Source organism: Ursus americanus, chromosome 18 (genome assembly GCF_024610735.1).
Source record: "Ursus americanus isolate L20-20 chromosome 18, mUrsAme1.1.p, whole genome shotgun sequence".
Classification (NCBI taxonomy): Eukaryota; Metazoa; Chordata; class Mammalia; order Carnivora; family Ursidae; genus Ursus; species Ursus americanus.
The window spans coordinates 45,404,347-45,423,235 of NC_142144.1; the positions used below are offsets into that span (position 1 = coordinate 45,404,347).

An 18,889-nucleotide genomic window follows, 5' to 3' on the forward strand; every position below is an offset into this window, starting at 1 on the left:
AAAAATGCTCAACATCATGAATTATCAGGGAAATACACATCAAAGCTATTCGCAATACAGATGTGATATTTGCTGTATATGTGTGTTGTTGTTACATAACCTTCTAAGGTTGGGTCAGGGAAATGAGTCTATGGAACAGTATCTTTGAGAACTAGACCTGATGCCCAGCCATTTCCAGGCCTTCCCCTTAGGAGGGCAAAGATCCACTAGCTCTGGTTCCCATCACTCTACACATAGTAAAGATAGCTCTCAGCGGTTGCAGTATGGACCTAGAGGCACAGACAAAATTTGTTCGCATTTTTCCCGGGAGCTTATCAGTAGACTTTTCAATGGATCACAGGGGACCAAGCGTAAATTATGTCTTCCCAGTAACCCCACAAGAGGTATGCAAATAAAAACTAAAAGAGATGTGGAGATGCCTTCATTACTAATGTTCAAAGTAAACATTCAAATTTCTAATAGTCTATGACCCAAGAATTACAGCACAGTTTAGAGAAAGCCCTTAACCAACTTAAGTAATGACATTCTTTCCCAAATGTCCCGAAAGGCACGTTTTACTTACCCTGTTGCGCTAGGACAGTAGGTATCAGATGAATTAGTGACTTCATACCAGGTAAATGACACCGATAACTAGAGATGAAAGGAGCTGTTTAAGAAAGATGGCCATTCTAGAAGGCCTAGACCACGCATATTCTATATGAAGAAACAGAATCTACTTATTATTTTCCAATATTTTTGAATGCTCTTATAGTTTTATAATTAAAAAAAAAAAAGCTTCCGGGGCACATGGGTGGCTCAGTCGTGGAAGCGTCTGACTTTTGGTTTTGGCTCAGGTCATGATCTCAGGGTCGTGAGATGGAGCCCCTTGTTGGGCTTTGAGCCTGCTTAAGATTCTCTCTCCTTTTGCCCCTCCACACCCCTGCTTGCATGCTCGCTTGCTCTCTCAAAAAAAGAGAAAGAAATAAAAAGAAAAAGAAAGCTTCTGCGTTTCCAACCAGTGAGCACCACCTTCTGTAAAACAGCTACAAATGTACATTTTTGGGAAATATAAGACAAATTATACACCTGTCTTCTCATTTGTGTATCCTTGAACAAAATATATGGAACATAAAAATCAGTTTGGGAAATAATGTTTCCCAACTTATTTTGTGACACAGATCTGAGGATATTTGCTCATTCTGATTTGTGGGATCAAGAAGACATTTACTCTACCTCTATTGCCTTTCCATTTCTTTCGGTCTTATTATCCTTTCGCTTGGCTCTGTCCTCCAGACTCTGCCTTCAGGTTTCTTCTTTTTTCAAAAAATAGTGGGTGTTTTTTTTTTTAATCTCATGTATTCCTCTAGTTTCCACTAGCACCTCAAGCTTTATACCTACAAATTTAGATGTTTCACACCTAACCTACCTTTTAAGTTCTTTATTTTTACAATCACTTGCTTATCAAACTTCTCAGCCTAGTAAGGCCAGATGTACCTCAAATCAAGCATGTCCTGAAAAATTAAACCCACCAACTTCTCTCTCTTTCCCTACATGTGATTCTCTTTTTTGTGTTCTATATTTTCTCCCACTTTTCAAGCTAGAAACTTGAAGGCCACCCTGATTCATGATCTCTTAATCATACATCCATTTAGGAACCAGTTTCTTCTAAATCTGTAACTGAAAATTCGCTGATATACAGCTCTTTTTCTAGTTCCCTCCTCCCACTGTGTCTGAGTTCATCAACTTTCTCATAAACTATTACAAGAGTTTCTGCTCAGTTATGCTGTTTACAATGCCACTTACTTCTAGTCAGGCCTTCATACAACTACCCAACTTATCTTCCTAAATACAGAAATGATCGGGCCAATTCTGGGGGTAGAAGATTGTAAAACTCAAAAGTACAGTACAAGAACCTCTCTGCCATCTGCTTCAATGCCCCCGTTCTAACATCATCCCCCATTCCCCAGATTTTCACCTTCTATTCCTTTGTCATAATTGGTTTGTCTATGTTACCAAATCGTGCATCTAGTATGTCGCAGATGGTAATAGGTTATATGTAGATGTGGTGGATTAAGAAGGGATACAAAATTTCTGGGAGTCTACTTCCCCTCTCCTTGAACTTTGGCAGGCAACAAAAGTGCTGCCGTCCTAGTCTCTAGGCTCGGGACTTAAGAGACTTCCGCTTCCTGTCTCTAGGAACACAGGCTTTTGAAGCGCAGTGGCCATGCTGTGAGAAAGCCCAAGCAGTTGTGTTGAAAGGATGTCAGCTGGCAGCCCTGATTGATCTACCAACCAACACATAGCCAACAGATCGCCGAGCCACCCAGCTGAGGCCACATTGAATCGAAATAAGCTGTCCCTGTCAAGCCCTGCTCAAATTTCAGATTCATGAGCAAAGCCAACCATTATTGTTGTTCCCAGCTGAGTTTGGGGGTGTTTTGTGATGTGGCAATACCCGAAACAGTACGAAATACCTTTCCATCTTTCTCTGCCTGATTGATTTCTTCTCATTCCCAAAGATACAACTCAGATGTTATCTCATTTAAGAGTATAAAGACTTCCCCAATCTGCTGAGGCAAAATCAATTACTTTCTTCTGTTCTTCTCCAGCATCTGGTCGTGATTAACGCTAGCTTCCCAAAAAGTATTGTAAATTCCTTGCGAGTAGGATCTGTGAGTGTTAATCTTGGTAACCTAGTGACTAAAACAATCGAGTTACTTGAACATTCAATGTGGTAATTCCTATACTGTACTAACTTCTACTTTTGATTTTGTTTTAGTTCAACAACCACATGTTGAGCATTGCATGCCTGGCAATACGTTGTTTATAACGATATGTAATTTGCACTGTGACTAGGCTGTAGATTCCTGCCCTCAAGAAGCAGATATGTCACAGAGTTGTCCCAGATCACCTTCACTGTGCTAGGTGGCACAGACTTCTGGGGTTCAGCCAAGTGCCTGTCTAAGAGCTCAAGGAGTTTCAGAAATCTTGGAGGAAAATATGGGTCCTTTCTGCTGGCCTCCATGATTTCCAGGAAGAACACACAGTGACTGGTCAAATACCTGCCAAAAAAATAACAACAAAACTCTAATTGGATGCTTAAGAGTTTCACGAGAAAATTAAAAGTCTGCTTCCTGAATGACTAGCCTCTAAATTCTTCAATCGACAACACAGAGTATTTAAGACCCAAGACTCTTGTCTCAGAAATAAGCCATGAAAAGTCCATGACCCAAAAAATGCCAAAGGTTCATTTCATACATGTGAAATTCGAGAAAGACAGTGTGATGGACATGCTCTCAAATTCTCTCTGGTCTGGGTTAAGTGTGCAGTCCTGAAAGCACTGTCCAAGGGAAAACAAATCTTAATATTAAATTAAGATTTAATATTATGTCCCCCTGTTTATAAAAGAAAAAGAAAAATACAATGATTTGAATAAAGTTACACTTTTATAAAATCATTGTGTATCATTTTATTTATATGGACTCTCAGCCCTTTTGGGTACAGGGATTGTGTCTCATTTGTCTATAAACTTCAATACCTAGCAGGTCTGATCATATAGTAGGTGCTCAACAAAAGAAGAAAATCAATTAACTACTTTGGACTAGTAACTATACGGGAAAACTCCTACCTTCAGTACAATGTCAGTAAAAATGCTATCCCTGTTCAGAAAATCGTGTGTCTCTTCTTACGTGACAAATAGCACTTCAACAGTTTTCACTTGTCCTAGCTGTCAGGAAACTCTAGACTACATTTTGTGCCCTACCATAACTTTTGCCAGGTATCAAAAGCATAGAATTATGAGGAAATTACAGCTCATTCTTATGCATTTATCAAAGCATGCACAGGCAAACACTGTTAGCCTGACTCTCGTCGCCAAATGTACCTTCACCATTATTTTCACCTAAAATATCTATACTTCTCAGTGACATTCTTGCCCTCCTTTTCCACAAACTCAGGCCAATGAGATTTTATATGTATATTCCAACTTAATCTGGCCTTAGGAATAGAATCCAGAACCGAGCTAAGAGCCCTAAAAGCCGGGGGGCACCTGGGTGGCACAGCGGTTAAGCGTCTGCCTTCGGCTCAGGGCGTGATCCCGGCGTTCTGGGATCGAGCCCCACATCAGGCTCCTCCACTATGAGCCTGCTTCTTCCTCTCCCACTCCCCCTGCTGTGTTCCCTCTCTCGCTGGCTGTCTCTATCTCTGTTAAATAAATAAATAAAATCTTTAAAAAAAAAAAAAAAGAGCCCTAAAAGCCATTGTGTAAAATATTTCTAGGAAGAAAGCGCTCATTGCAAACGTACGAATCTTTTTTGAGGACCAGATGGACTGTATGAACAAGGTGTATAGCTTACCTATGTTCCACATCATAGGGACAAGGGATGGGTTGTAACAGTGTGGCTTCCCTAAAACAGCTTAAAAACTTGGCCCCAGGAGTTTCTTGTATGGCACTAGCTATGCCGTTTTTCCCAGGAGAAAGAACAGTTCCAACACAGGCAAGTAAGACCGTGGTCTCCAAGAGGCGGGCAGATGGAAGGGTCTTCACAACATTAATCTCACAAAAGCATAAGGCTCAAAATCATCCTGATGTTAGCAGCTGTATATAATTCAGTACTTGCCGTGGCTCCCCCGATAAGGAATGATAATCTCTTCTCCCTTATAAAAGGGATAAATCTGAGTTTGTTTGCACAGACTAAGGTTACAGAGAAGGCCTGAAGTATAGAGGGCTCATAAGCTTATTTGGTTACAGATATGATCTTTAACTTTCCCTAGCCCGAGAAGCCAAAAATAAACATTTCATAACTTTTAATGTGTGGTTAGCAAATATAGCTGGCCCATGGTCGTGTCCCCGCAGCCCGGAGTCCCGGACAGAGTCAGCTTAGCTGGATGCCTGTGGACGCCTGCTTAGAGCCTTCCCCTGCAGTTTCAAAAGAACGGGGTCTTTCTTATCCGCTTAGCTCAGTTGCTATAAACACTTGCTGGATGTTAAACGACGTCTCAGGTCCATCCAATCCGATTTGCACATCATTAGTCTGTGTAGGATGAAATGGATGCCTTTGGATATTTAGTTTTGTTAAATACTGAGCCCTTTGTGAGTGAAAAGCCCTTCATATAAAATATTACATCAGGCTTGGCTAACATTCCTGTTTCATGAATCACTGGTACCTCCAAGTTGTCCTTGAAATTTCAAGTTCGCTGTAGATGCTTCCAGACACGTACAGTACTTCTTTTTTTGTTTATTTATTTATGTTTTGATTTGGATGCCAACTCTTCTGTAAAAGAGCAAAATTTAGCATCAGAGCAAATGCCCTTCACGTACATCAAAAGGGAAAAGAAAAGCAGCATTACAGACCCGAGAGGAAAACACTAGTCTAAATGCCAGAAAAATTCATCATAGATCCGTGCTTTACCCTGACTTACCGTGCTATTATTCAGAGACCATCGCTCACCTTTTCTGTTTCTCACTGGTGATGGCCATATTCATACCTGCTACCAGCCTCCACTTTTTACACGCATTCAAGTACGAGTTAAAAAAAAACAACAACAACTAATAAATAAGCAGAAAGCTTTGTATTTCACACGTACTTGTAAATTTTTCATCTTGATTTTGACAGAGCTCATGCAATAATTGCTTATAATTACAAATAGGACAGATGATCGCTTTTAAAAACTACATTCTAATTAGAGCAACCAGCCGCCAGTGCTTTGAAAGCTGCTAGGATGCTATCATCACAATGAGGCCACGGTGACGCTTCCCGGCCTTTCCCGTGATGCCTCCGCTGCTCTGGGACCCACCTTCGCAGGGATGTCACTGAGGAAATGAACTGCACTGCAGCAGCTCGCAACAGAAAAGAAGCTCGACAGGGCAAACAGCGTCACTGCCATTTCTTGGGAATACCCCAATATCATCTTTCTCACGAAGTGTTCTGGCTGCTCTTAGATTACAGTCATCTGGCCAAACGCATCCAGAATGCTCGCCACATTCCGGGTCCTACCGTTCTGCCCGCAGTGCTGCTGGGGCTTCACCTGAGCAATCTCAGATGCCGCGGATGCTGGCAGGTGATGGTGCGGTTTTGCAGCGGTCACATTTCCACAGCCCTTAGGTCAGAATTTTCTTTTCTTTCTTTCTTTCTTTCTTTCTTTCTTTCTTTCTTTCTTTCTTTCTTTATGAGGTGAGTTTTCGTTAACATGAAAGGAAAGGGAGGTTCTTTGATATTTGTTGAATGTATTTTAGGGTAAAAGAGTTTAAGATTCGTGTGTGTCTCATTTAAACTCCAAAATGGCCCTGTAAGAGAGGGTTTCATCATCTTGGCCTTACAAATACAGAAACGGAGTCTCACGGGGCCCTTGCTCATTTCTTTCTTCCAGAAAATATTTTCAAGAACCTGCTGAAAATGTGACAAGAACGGTAACCACCATTCTGTTGAAAATTACCCAAACTGAGGCAGAATATGTTTTAATCCAAAGCATCGCTGAGAAACAAGAAATGGGGGGAAATTCCTGCATGATAGAAAGTCAATGGGGTTATGTCTCAGAAGATCAACACCAGAGGGAAGCATGGTTTTTCAAAACACATAGAGGTGAGAACAGCTGCAGAGCTAGACGTGGTTGGAAGATCTTCAGAACCAGAATCAACAGATGCAGGACGTCACATTTGGCCCTGAAATAAGGCAGCAGGTGAGTCTTTAGACAACTGCAGGGAGCAATGGCATTTGCACCCTGATTAAAGCCAGGATCGTGGGCACTGAGACGGAAGAGGCAGGACATGGCTCCAGGTAGCCCCATGCCCAGAGGGAGCTAGTGTTAAACCCAGCAGCACGTTCCATAGCTTGCCCGCAGCCTGGAAGCAACCTAGATAGAAATATCATCCAGGGACAAGGAAAGGGGGAATTCCAACTCAGTTATCAGGATGGCTGCATAACTGAGAATTACCACGCTCAACATTGAAGAGAGAAAAATTCTCCATCAAATAATTATAAATGCAATGTGATCCCAGTCATTCATAATAGGATTTCTATGGAACTAGACAAGGCCATCTGGGAGGGACAATTGGGACGACTTGCCGTAACAAACATCAAAGCATACTGTGAAGCTATGTGGATGCAAGCAGTTTATTAGCACAGGAATAGAAGAGACACGTAGATCAAGGGAACAAACCGGAGAGTCCAGAAGAGGCAAATGTGCGTGTGTGCACACACGCGCATTTGTGTGTGTACTAATATGTGAGAGAAAATGGAAATTTAAACTAGCAGAAAAAGGTTGGATTATTTAAAAGTTGCAACTGGCCCTTTACGATTATATTAGAACCCTACTGAACACCATACATTAAATAAATTACCAGATGATTTAAGTGCCAAGGTAAGTAACATTTAAAACATTCTTTTAAATAGAATAATGGCTTTTTTAAATCTTGAGTAATGAGAAAGGGCCTCCCACAAACTGAAGAGAATAATTAACAGATAAACTATATAAATTTCTTTTTGGCAAAGATCATAATAAAAACTACAATAATAAAAGACAATACCGAGAGAAAATATTTGCAAAAAAGTTTAAGAGACAAGTAGTAACAACCATTGTATAGAGAAATCTCCCACATAATTAGGAAAAGAGGCAATGACCTTTTATGAAATCAGATAAAAGGGGTGTCTGGACGGCTCAGTCAGTCGAGCGACCAACTCTTGGTCATGATCTCCTGGGTTGTGGGGCTGAGCCCCATGTTGGGCTCTATGCTCAGTGGCGAGGCTGCTTGAAGATTCGCTCTCACCCTCTCCCTCTGCCCCTCCCCCCCAATAAATAAATAAAATAAATAAATCTTTAAAAAATTAGACAAAAGATACAAAGAAAGAATTCACAGAAGGAAAAACTGCATACTACACATATATGAAATTATGTTAAACCTTAGTGGCAATCAGGGGAATTGAAACAGAAACAACATCACTATGGTTTTTACTTCTCAGGTTATACAAACTTTTGAAGCTTGATAGTATTTATTGTGGAGGATATGAAGGAACAGTTACTTTCATAACCCACTGGTGAGAATTTGAAGTCACTAACCATTTTCAGAGGGTATTTTCATCAATATCTATCAAAACTTCACATTTCTGTAAGCCACGTGCATGAATTTTACTTCTATATATTTAGCTTATAGCATTCATATTTGCCCAAAGACTCATGTGTAAGAAAGTTCATTGCTATATTCTTCTAAAGCAAATCAATCAAATTGCTGTCAGAATAATTAAATAAGTCATGGCACGTCAGTTTTAGGGAATACATTGCACTTATGAATAATGTTGTATATATAGACTGACACTAAAGAGTCACCAAGACAAACTCTTACAACAATAATCCATCGCATAATGTGTAAATGTTAGTGGAAAGAGCTTGTCAAATTTTTAAAAATGTATGTATGTGTGGGGCTCCTGGGTGGCTCAGTCAGTTAAGCATCCAACTCTTGATTTCGGCTCAGGTCCTAAGATCGAGCCCCACGGGGTGCCTCGCACTGAGTGTGAAGCCTGCGGAAGAAATTACAACATTTTGTCACCTAGGTGATCAATAATTTTTTTTTTAAACCTAACATTTGCAGTTCGACTAGTAATTCAATTATGTGGAATCACTTTTTATTTTCTACTTTCAAACCAAGAGAGGAAAATATTTCAATAAAAAAGAAAACATTGGTGTAGAAGGAAAAAAGACTCTAAAAACAGCTATGGAAATGTCTTTTTTTTTTTTTTCAGTTTAACCACAGCTTTTTACTAGACCTTAAATCATTTTAGCACTCACTCCAAAATTTCTAATTTTGTTTCAGTTACTTGGATATTTGAGACCAAGTGAATCTGAAGTATGAATAACAAAAATAATTACTGTAGACTTTCTATTTTGGCTGAGAAAACCATCATGTTCATATTTGGCAGGACTTCCCAACATAATCTAATATATAGCTAGCTGATGCATTTGACACTTTTCTGTAGAGATAATCTATTCACTGGTGTTACAAAATAACACTAAAGATGGGGTAGTCTTACAGTTGTTGTTTTTTTAAATTAAAGATGGAAGGGTGCCTGGGTGGCTCAGTCGGTTAAGCATCTGTCTTTGGTTCAGGTCAGGTCCTGGGATCAAGCCCCATGTCAGGATCCCTGCTGAGCAGGGAGTCTGCCTCTTCTTCTCCCTCTGCCACTCCCCCTGCTTGTGCTCTCTTGCTTTCTCTCTCTCTCTCTCTGTCAAATAAATAAATAAATAATCTTTTTTAAAAAATTCAAAGATGGAGTAATCTCTTTATTTTGTTGTAAGTCTTCAGAACTAAAAATAGTTAAAATAAGCTCTTATATGGTTTCAGTATCAGCACTCAGTTGCTAAATAATAACTGGGGATAAAACAACAGAGCATGTCATTCTCCTCCATTATAAAATCTGTTTAAGAGAGAGATTGTTCTTCTTTAATTCTAACCAGAAGCCATAAAATCCTCTTTCTGTTTGTGTGTCTTAGCTTTAAGGATCTCCACAATGCTCATGTAATGTCTGGAATTTGGAGACATGTGGGAGCTTAAATAGAATTTGTCAAATTATTTCTCTTCTACATTTAGATTCTTGAGCTCCGTGTAAAGGATAAAATTCATTTCAACACTACTCACTGAATATTGGTCTTCAGAAGCTGCAATGAATAGGCCAGAGGCAAGAACAGGTTTGTGTGTGGAAGGTAGAAGAGGGAAGGTTTTATCAGTTAAATGAAAGCTGCACTTTGGAGTTTGGAATGAGGCTAACTGATCTTTGAAAGGGTATGGACAGAGTTCACTGCATTCAGACTACATAGTGCAGACTTATCAGTCTGAAATTTTCATGGTTATTTTGCAAGAATATATTTTACAGGTGATTTTTTTAATGGTCCAGTAATGGTAGTCACTGATAACGTAGACTGAAATGCACAAATAATTTTGCTTTATAGGTCTCTCACCCCTACTAGATTGAGTTCCAAGAGGATAAGGATAAGGTTTTGGAATTTTCTGAATCCTCAGGTCCTAGTACACTGACTGCTAAATAAAGGGCTAGGAAAATTAAATACATTATTGCATCAATCCAGCAATTAGAAAGTGATTCAAAATACTCCTTCCAAATTCTGAGCAATTAGTCTGGCTTTATACAAATTGGTATGTAAACCAATCTTAATGATTCTACCATTTATGTAGTCATACACTTCACTATATTTTGGAGAATATTTCTAAAGTGTGAATGATAGCACATATTCTCAAGGAGCCACAATCTAGTCAAGTGAAAAGAGAGGCTCGCACTATGAAACAACAATAAAGAGCCAGGACATAAAAGCGTGTATGAGACCAGGATGGAGAAGGCACAGGGCACAGCTGCCTGGAGACACAGCATAGATAACCCACCCACAGGTGTGTGAGCTAAGCAAATGCTATCATTGTATGCCACTGAGATTTGGGCATACTTACCATACATTAATGGCTAATCTAAACACGTTCAATATCCAATCCACCATAACATTCTGAAGTTTACTTCCAAAGTTCCCTTACACTCCCGATCTAACCCGCTTCCGTCTTGCACCTGACCCATGGCCACCACCTTGTTGGCCTCTCTGCCTCCATTTCCCTCTCCTTCATTTTTTGTCGCACTACATCCAGAATGATTTTTTACAGTGCAAATTTGAAAATAATTCTGTTTAAAATCTTTTGATAGCTTCCCATTAAATGTAGGCTAAAGCCCCCAATTTTTAAAAGGTCCATGGGGCCCTATGTGGTATATCCCCTGTCTTAGGTCCAGCCTTCTTGCAGGCCTCTCTTGCTCATTCCCAAGTCACACTGGTTTTTCTTTTTTTCAGTTTTAAGAAGGTACCACATGCCTTCTTTTTTTGGATCTTTGCCCAGATTACTCCTTAGGCTGCAATGCTTTTCTCTAAACCTTACTTCTTTTATCCTGATGCATTTCTACTTATCTTTCACATTTAGCTGAAAAGCCACATAACAAACTTTCTCTGACCCTAAGGTCTATGATAAGAACTCCCTATTATGTGTTCCCACAGCATCCTGTGTTTTTCCTTCATGTCACTTGTCACAATTAGTCATCATGTAGCTACTAGTGGGATGTGGACTAGTAAAATCAGTCTTCTCCACCAGACCAGGACAGCAGGAGTCATGTGTCTCTTGTTGACTGCTGTATATTCACAATCTCCAGTACATTCTGGCCCACAGTAGGTGATCAGTAAATATTGGCTTAATTAGTTCTGAGACCTAAAGGGCTTTTCCAGATTCTTTTCCATACCATGAAGTACATCAAAACGATCTGAAACATTGAAAAAAAAAGTTCTCGCCTCTAGTCCTTGTTACTTTGAAATTAGAACAAATATCTTGATAGAGGAAAATGCACACTTAAGCCATATTGCAGCACTTTTCTGCCCTCTTTCTATAGTCCACAAGAGAATGTCGGACTAATAATATCTCATTTCCCTGATTGTTTCAACACATGAAATCTAGAATTCATAAATATTTCAAACTTTAATCTAGATTCATAAACATTTCAAACTTGAATCCACAACAGAGTAGGGCATTAAATAGACACATAAAGGGACAGATAAACTGATAGATCAAAAGATTGATAGATCAATAGACAAGAGAAATAGAGACAGACAGAAAACAGCTAGGTAACCAGTGTAAGGTAACCAGTATATCTAGCTTGGTTCGCTCATACATCGGTGGGTCCACTGGAAGTCAGCTGATCTGGGCTCGGTGTGGATGAGACATCATGCCAGTTCACTTAAAGCCCAGCCTAGAGTTGGCACACCGTCACTCCTTCCTTATTCTATTAACTAAAGCAGGTCACATGGATGAACCTAAGTCAAGGGCCAGAGAAATATGTTCTTTAATAGGAAGAACCATAGTCATGTACCGAGTGCTTATACACAGGGAAGGGTAAAGGTCAAGGTTTGGGACAAATATGCAATGTACTACAAGGAATAGGAAATGTAAATATTAAAGCAGAGTACATGTATACTACCAACTAGATATGGAAGTGATCTAGTTAGTGTGTAGGGTTTTTATGGCATTTGTAAAGAATTTGTTCTCTACGTCATCCTGTTTTCCTGTTGTTTTTCAAATACCCCATATGACAGCTTATATTGTCTTTTTGTTTTATACTTATGTATGAGGAAATTTACATCGTGCATTCTTATTCTAGTGTTCAACTACAAATGGGATAACCGTTTTTGTCCAATTTGTGTTTTATTTTTTTAAGATTTGTTTATTTATTTTTGAGAGAAAGAGAGCATGCACATGAGTGGGGGGAGGGGCAGAGGGAGAGAGAGAATCCACAAGCAGACTCCCCACTGAGCGTGGAGCCTGGTGCAGGGCTCGATCCCAGGACCCTGAGATCCTCACTTGAGCTGAAACCAACTGGTGGCCGCTTAATGGACTGAGCCACCCAGGTGCCCCTCAATTTGTGTCTTAAATCATAGAAATAAAACTGATCCCAATACTACTCCCCTTCAACTTCCTGTCATTCTAATTTACTATATATTTTTAAAATGTATATAATTATATATAATTTACTATATGTATTTAAGGATTAACTGTAAATATCAATCATCTTCTTAAGGAAAAAAGAGTTTTTGTGCTCATGATGATGAGACTCAATTTCTTTGACAGTATGATTGGGTCTGTAAGATGAGGAAGGCTCGGAGCCACTGAACTCAATGCCCTCACAGAGCCCTGCAACGCCCTTGGGTTCAGTTTCTAACAGGTTCCCAAATCACAATGATCCACATACTTTGTGATTTCCAAATCAACATAATATTAGCCCAACCATACTGTATCTGTGACTGGACTGTGTAAAATTAGTCTTTCTTAACTGTTTTCAGTGTCATTAACTATCTTTGGAATTTATTTATTCTGTTTCCAGCACAAATTACTATATGCTCAATAAAAAGCAAGGAAATCTTAGCAACCTGTTTTAATCATTTGCAGTAGGAGACACCCTAGGTTGAGCCACAAAATTTTATAAATTGGACAATACATGATATATTTAAAAGATAAATGAATACAGGAGAGACCAAAGGAAGCAAACAAATAGAATACTTAAGGATTTTAACCTGTGAGAATGTCAATTAAAGTTCAGGGGAAAGTAAATGGCTATAATTAATACCTGTTAACTGCTTTTGGCCTTCAGGCTCACCCTGTCCAATGATGCATAATAATTAGAAAACATTTCATTACCAGCTGGCATCCAAGGATTAAGTGTGTGTGAAAGAGCTTTGCAAACTGTAAAGTTATGAAACAAGGTAGCTGTTATTTCCATTATTAGTATCAAAAGATACACCAAGTGGACAGGGCATTGAAACCTCACCAATAAATATTTAGTGACTAATAAATTGTGAATACTATATATAGACGTCGTAAGTAGAATACGTGTTTATTGCTCTTCCCATTAGTCATAAAGGCACAAGTCAGATGTAAGATTTGACTGAGTTATCTCTCTAATTTTGTTGTATTAAGACCCCAATTTATTTTCAAGTATAAATTCCTAACAAAATTAATATGGAAAGAGACTAGCTATACTTTTCTTACATATTTACATAGGTTGAAGGGAAGGGAAACTTCAAAGTGGTCCTATATATGATTCTTCTCATTTACAAATTTAAAAACTAAGTGAAACGATTCATGGTCAGAGAGGTTCAAGCATTACCTACTGCCATGCAACCAGTAAATATTGGATGTGGGATTCGAAAGAAAGGTCGATCAGATTCCTTAGTCCAATATACCACGCCAATGTAAAACACTGCGTTAGAGATTTAATTTCATTACATGTAGATACATGTGTATGTATATTTAAAATTACTACTCACTAAAATTAAAATGCCATATTAATTATAACACAAATGTTTACTCTAACAGTTCTGAGGCTTCTGAAAGATGTAGGGGAGATATGAAGCTGTGAGACTTTCCATCTCCAGAGTTGATCCATTAAAGAGTAGATTAATAATTGGTTGCAATAGTTGGATTTGTTTATTGAGATGTTTTCCCAGGTGACCTGACGACCAAATTATACCATTCCATAATCAGCAGTTAAACATGATTTACTCACTTGCTTGAGCAGAATTCTCATGATGGGATTGCTTCATTCAATCATACAAGTACCTTCTGTGAATCAGGCATTTTGCTGGAAGTGAAGGATATAGGATTGAACGAGTCATACTACTTGCCTTTAAAATGTTTAGATCCTAGTGGGAAGACATGTCTGTATATTAATAATAACAAACAAAATGGAGAGAATGGAGAAGAGAGGAATGAAATTATTACATGGCAGATTTTCATCATAATTCAAGACAAATCATTAAATGGTATTTTAGTCTTGATATTTATAATTACAGAACCTATATTTGATTAAATGGCCTATACTTTGGAGACTCCCTCACAATGAAAATATACTGTTTATAACAGTAGGAAAACAAAAAATAACTGCAAATTCAAAGGAATTGAAAGGAAAACAAAAATCAAATGATTACTCTCACACTTTTTTACTTTGCCCAAGTGATAACAATCTGCTAGAAATTTTGTATGTTCTTACATTTTCCTTTTTGTTTCCGTATTACCAAATACTACATGAATTAAGCTTGAAGAACTCAGGACATCATGGGGTATTTGTCTATTTTTCTTCTTCCCCATGTCATGACCCATCCATAAGAGTAACTTCTATACAATATATAGAAAAATAAAGCAACACTGTGTTTGAGTTAAGCATCCCTTTAAAATTCTGTTACATATTATTACGAAAACAAGGCTGTATCCCCAAAAAAGGGCGAAAAAGCAAGCTTACAGCGTACAAAAGCTTAAGAGAAGAGATTATCCAACTTTTAAGCAGGTGAGGCAGTGAAACAGAAAGATGAGAAGGCATGGTGGAGGGGGTGACATTTACCCACGGTGGTGTGTACCGTTCTACAGAGCATACATCTGAAGATTCTAGGTCTCAGTTTGAAAAGCAATTATAGTTACTTAGGAAATGACACTTCTTGTTCTGGGAATTGGGAATCCCTACCTCCAGCGATGTCACTGCGTGACTTGTGACAGGGAAGCCTTAATGCATTCTGTATCATAACTCTTCCTCTGGGTTTTACTTTCATTTGTTTAGAATGTTAAATACAGTGTCATGAGCAAATCAGTTGTCTCCATCTAGTCATCACAGACTAATTTGTCTGTCTGAAAGCTCTCGTTTTATAAGGGAAGAAACTGCTGTTTGAAAAACAGAAGCCACAGCTCTGAGGCTTAGTTTTCACCTCGGCAAAGTTAAGATGTTGAATTACACGACCTCTGAGATCCTCTGAGTTCCAAATCCTGTAATTCCACCATCTGGTCACCTCAGGCTATAGAGTTCAGTGAAATACTTACCATGCAGACCAACTGAAAAGTATTTATGGATAAGTTAAAAATAAAAGCACCTTAAAACAGATTTTTCGCTAGTCTAAGCTAAATTTTTTAAATGAGCAATACCAGGATTTCCCATTCTTCTCTTCTTCCACAAAACAAGGCATATCTCAAATAAACATATGGTTTGTTCAGTTAACTTGTTTAAATTGTGGCTGTCAAAATATCCAAACTTTAGGCCTGAAGAAAGAACTCAAGCTTTTGCAGAGACTATAGAAAAGTAATAACTATAAATACTATATCTATATCTGCAGGTAACGAACTTGATTAAATCATTGTTACCTTTGTAATAAATACGCCAACACATGGCAACTCTCCATCAAATTATATTGTGCTCTATTCTATTGGTGTCAGACGTGTTTTAATTTGAATTTCAGAAGTATTCACACAGTAATTCATTTAAATTGCTATATCTAGAAATGCTATTATATTCATGATCATCTACTATGCACGGAAAATGTAACTACTATTTTCCTTCAAGTAACATGTTAAATGCCAGGAAAATGTGACTCTATACCCCACCTCCACTACCCTGCTGACACCCACATTAACTCAAATCACCCAAATCACATGTTGTAGTGCAAGTCTCCATGAGATGTCAAGTTGGGCAGTTGAGACTTGCTACTTTGGTGATCCCATATTAGACTCTGAAAAATGAAACTGGAGCATAATCTGAGTGTGAATTATAAGGGGGAAAATAAGATACTAGGGTTAGAAGGAGGTAGAAGGGGGAAAAGAAAATTTTACATATTGAAACCAAGTTAGACTTTATGTCCAGAGTTCTTGGAGCCTCTGGCCTGACTGTATATACTTAGAATGCTTCCCCAAGACTGAGCTAAAATGTAAGAACAAGATTAGAAACCTCACAACTCAGACTTCTTTGTGCTCCAAGGTCATGTAGAAACAAGGAAAGCAAGATTGTGGTGATGGTTTCACAGGTGTATGCATATCTCCAAACTCATCAAATTGTGTGCATAAAATGTTCATTTTTTTTGTGTATCAATGATACCTCAAAAAATCTGTGTAGGAAAAAAAGAAACTTTGAAAGATGGATTTACTTTATGGTATTCATTTTGGGAAAGTCTGGAAATAATAGGAATAGACAAGAAAATACCTTTTCTTCCTGTTTGTCTAGGATCCGTCATCATGGTTTTCTCTCTTGGTTTTGTAGGAGGACCAAAGAATTGCAAGGAGCAAAAGAAGAAGGCATGTGTCCTTCATGGCTCAATAAATTAAACAATATTATAAATTAATATTTGTATAGCACTTTACATTTTACAAACTACTTCTGAAGGTCGGGCAATATTGGGGATTAAACGGTCAAAAACAAACACACTCTGAGCTGAAAAACTCTTAATAATTTTTTGCAGAAAGTAGTATGACATCCAATTTTTCCCCCAATGGAAGATAAAAAAATTTACCAGGTTGGTTCCTAAATAAAAAGTTAATATTCTTGCTGAAAGAAGTAAGATACGTGGACTTTCCAATTACTAAAGTGGGACAGCCAACATAAACAAGAAAATTAGGAGAAAGAATGTCATTTGTTGTTAAAAAGCATAGTCAGTTATTATGCAGAACTTAATGGAAAAAACCACATGTTCATCAAAACTAAGTGATAAAGATTTGAACTTCTTCGGTAACGTGAGCAGAGTCTTAGAATAATCTGCAAAAAGCATTATGATCCAATGAAGCAAGGAGGCATCACATTCCAGTGAAATCAGAAAACAGGAAAGAATTCTTAGCATGTGGGAGAAGACGAACCCAAATCAAAAGAAAAGCACTCGTTTAGTCTCCATCTCTGAACTCCCTTATCAACTTTTTCACTTTCTTTGTAAAAAAGAACTAGAAAAATGCCAAACTCCACTAGTCCACTTCAGAGTCGAATAATGTATCTATGTATACGTTAGCTGTGTCCTTATATAAAGTTCCTGTTAGGCAGTATGGCTTTCTCTTTTGATGTTCTGAGACCAATTTCAATTGTGTGTGTGTGTGTGTGTGTGTGTGTGTGTGTGTGTGTGTGTGTGTGTCTATTGCAGGGAGGAGAGAGCTCCTACAGCAATAACAAGCAATTCTCTTGACACCATTGGGGTGTCCTACAATTTGACTCAATTCTGACACTATCTCCCCATAGACAGCATCAAATCAGACACGTTAAGGGTTCAATCCTACACGACAGACTCCTCCCAACACTTCTGATTCCAATCACAAACCAGTTTATCACTTCTACTTCTGATTCACCAGCTAAAGACTGGCGGTTCCACAAGCCCCTCCTTGGACTTTAGATGCCAGTCACAAGCCCAGGTTGGTGCCTGTGCTTCTGATCTACTGGCTGTAGATCAAAGGTCCCCATGACCCCCTCTTTGGGTTTGACTACTTTGCTAGGACAGCTCACAGAACTCAAGAAACCCATTAACTCATGAAACCACTAGTTTGTTATAAAAGGATATAATTCAGTAACTGCCAGATGAAATAGATGCATCGAACAAGACAGGAAAAGGGCTTGGTGCATCCATGCCCTCTCTGAGTATGCCACTCTCTCCAAATCCCCATGTGTTCACCAACCCAGAGGCTCTCCAAAGCCTCTTCTTTTGTTTTGTTTTGATTTCTTTTTTTCATGGAGGCTTCATTACAAAGATAGGATTGTTAACTCATTGGCCAGTGATGATCGATTCAACCTCCAGCCCTCTCCCCTCCCTGGAGGTCAAGAGGGGTGAGACTGAAAGTTTCAACCCTCTCATCACATGGTTGGTTCTCCTGGCAACCAGCCCCCATCTTTAGGTCTCATTAGATAACATCTCATTAAATAACAAAAGACATCTTTATTACTCTTGCATTTAGGAAATTCCAAGGGTTTTAGGAGCTCTGTGTCAGAAAGGGGGAGGAAGACCAAATATATTTTTTTAATGACTCATAATATCACACTTCCCTTAATCTCAATTTACCCTTTTGCTATCTTCAGAGAGTTCTGACTTAAAGAAGTCCTTCAACTATTTTTATAGAGGGATGTGAACTGTGTGGACTTTGGGAGATTCTTTTTTTTTTTTTTTAAAGATTTTATTTATTTATTCGACAGAGATAGAGACAGCCAGCGAGAGAGGGAACACAAGCAGGGGGAGTGGGAGAGGAAGAAGCAGGCTCCTAGTGGAGGAGCCTGACGTGGGGCTCGATCCCATAATGCCGGGATCACGCCCTGAGTCCAAGGCAGACGCTTAACTGCTGTGCCACCCAGGCGCCCCAGGGAGATTCTTAATAGTTAAAATTTGGTATCCAAAATAAATGAAGTAACCTTAATGAAGTTTAATTCTCTCTGAATATTTTAAACTATCATAAATATAATCACACTTGGTATTCACAAAATTCATGTGGATTCAATGGGCCAGATATTATTAATTCTACTTTATAACAATGCTATTAAAGAAACTTATTCAAGCTTATGCAGTTTATAAGTGTAGGGAGAAAAAATTTTCCTTCTACCCTTTTAGGCTC

The 18,889-nt window shown here is 38.6% G+C and overlaps 1 long non-coding RNA gene across 1 annotated transcript in view; it reads right to left on the minus strand.

Moving 5' to 3' along the window:
• Positions 1-5,586: 5,586 nt before the first annotated feature.
• LOC123781328 (uncharacterized) overlaps positions 5,587-18,889 on the minus strand; it is a 165,106-nt gene continuing 151,803 nt past the window's right edge. Inside the window, exons 5-7 of the long non-coding RNA XR_006776663.2 lie at positions 16,518-16,626; positions 14,067-14,141; positions 5,587-8,492 (exon numbers count right to left, since the gene is read on the minus strand). This is a non-coding gene — a long non-coding RNA (uncharacterized LOC123781328). The remainder of the gene's footprint in view (positions 8,493-14,066; positions 14,142-16,517; positions 16,627-18,889) is intronic.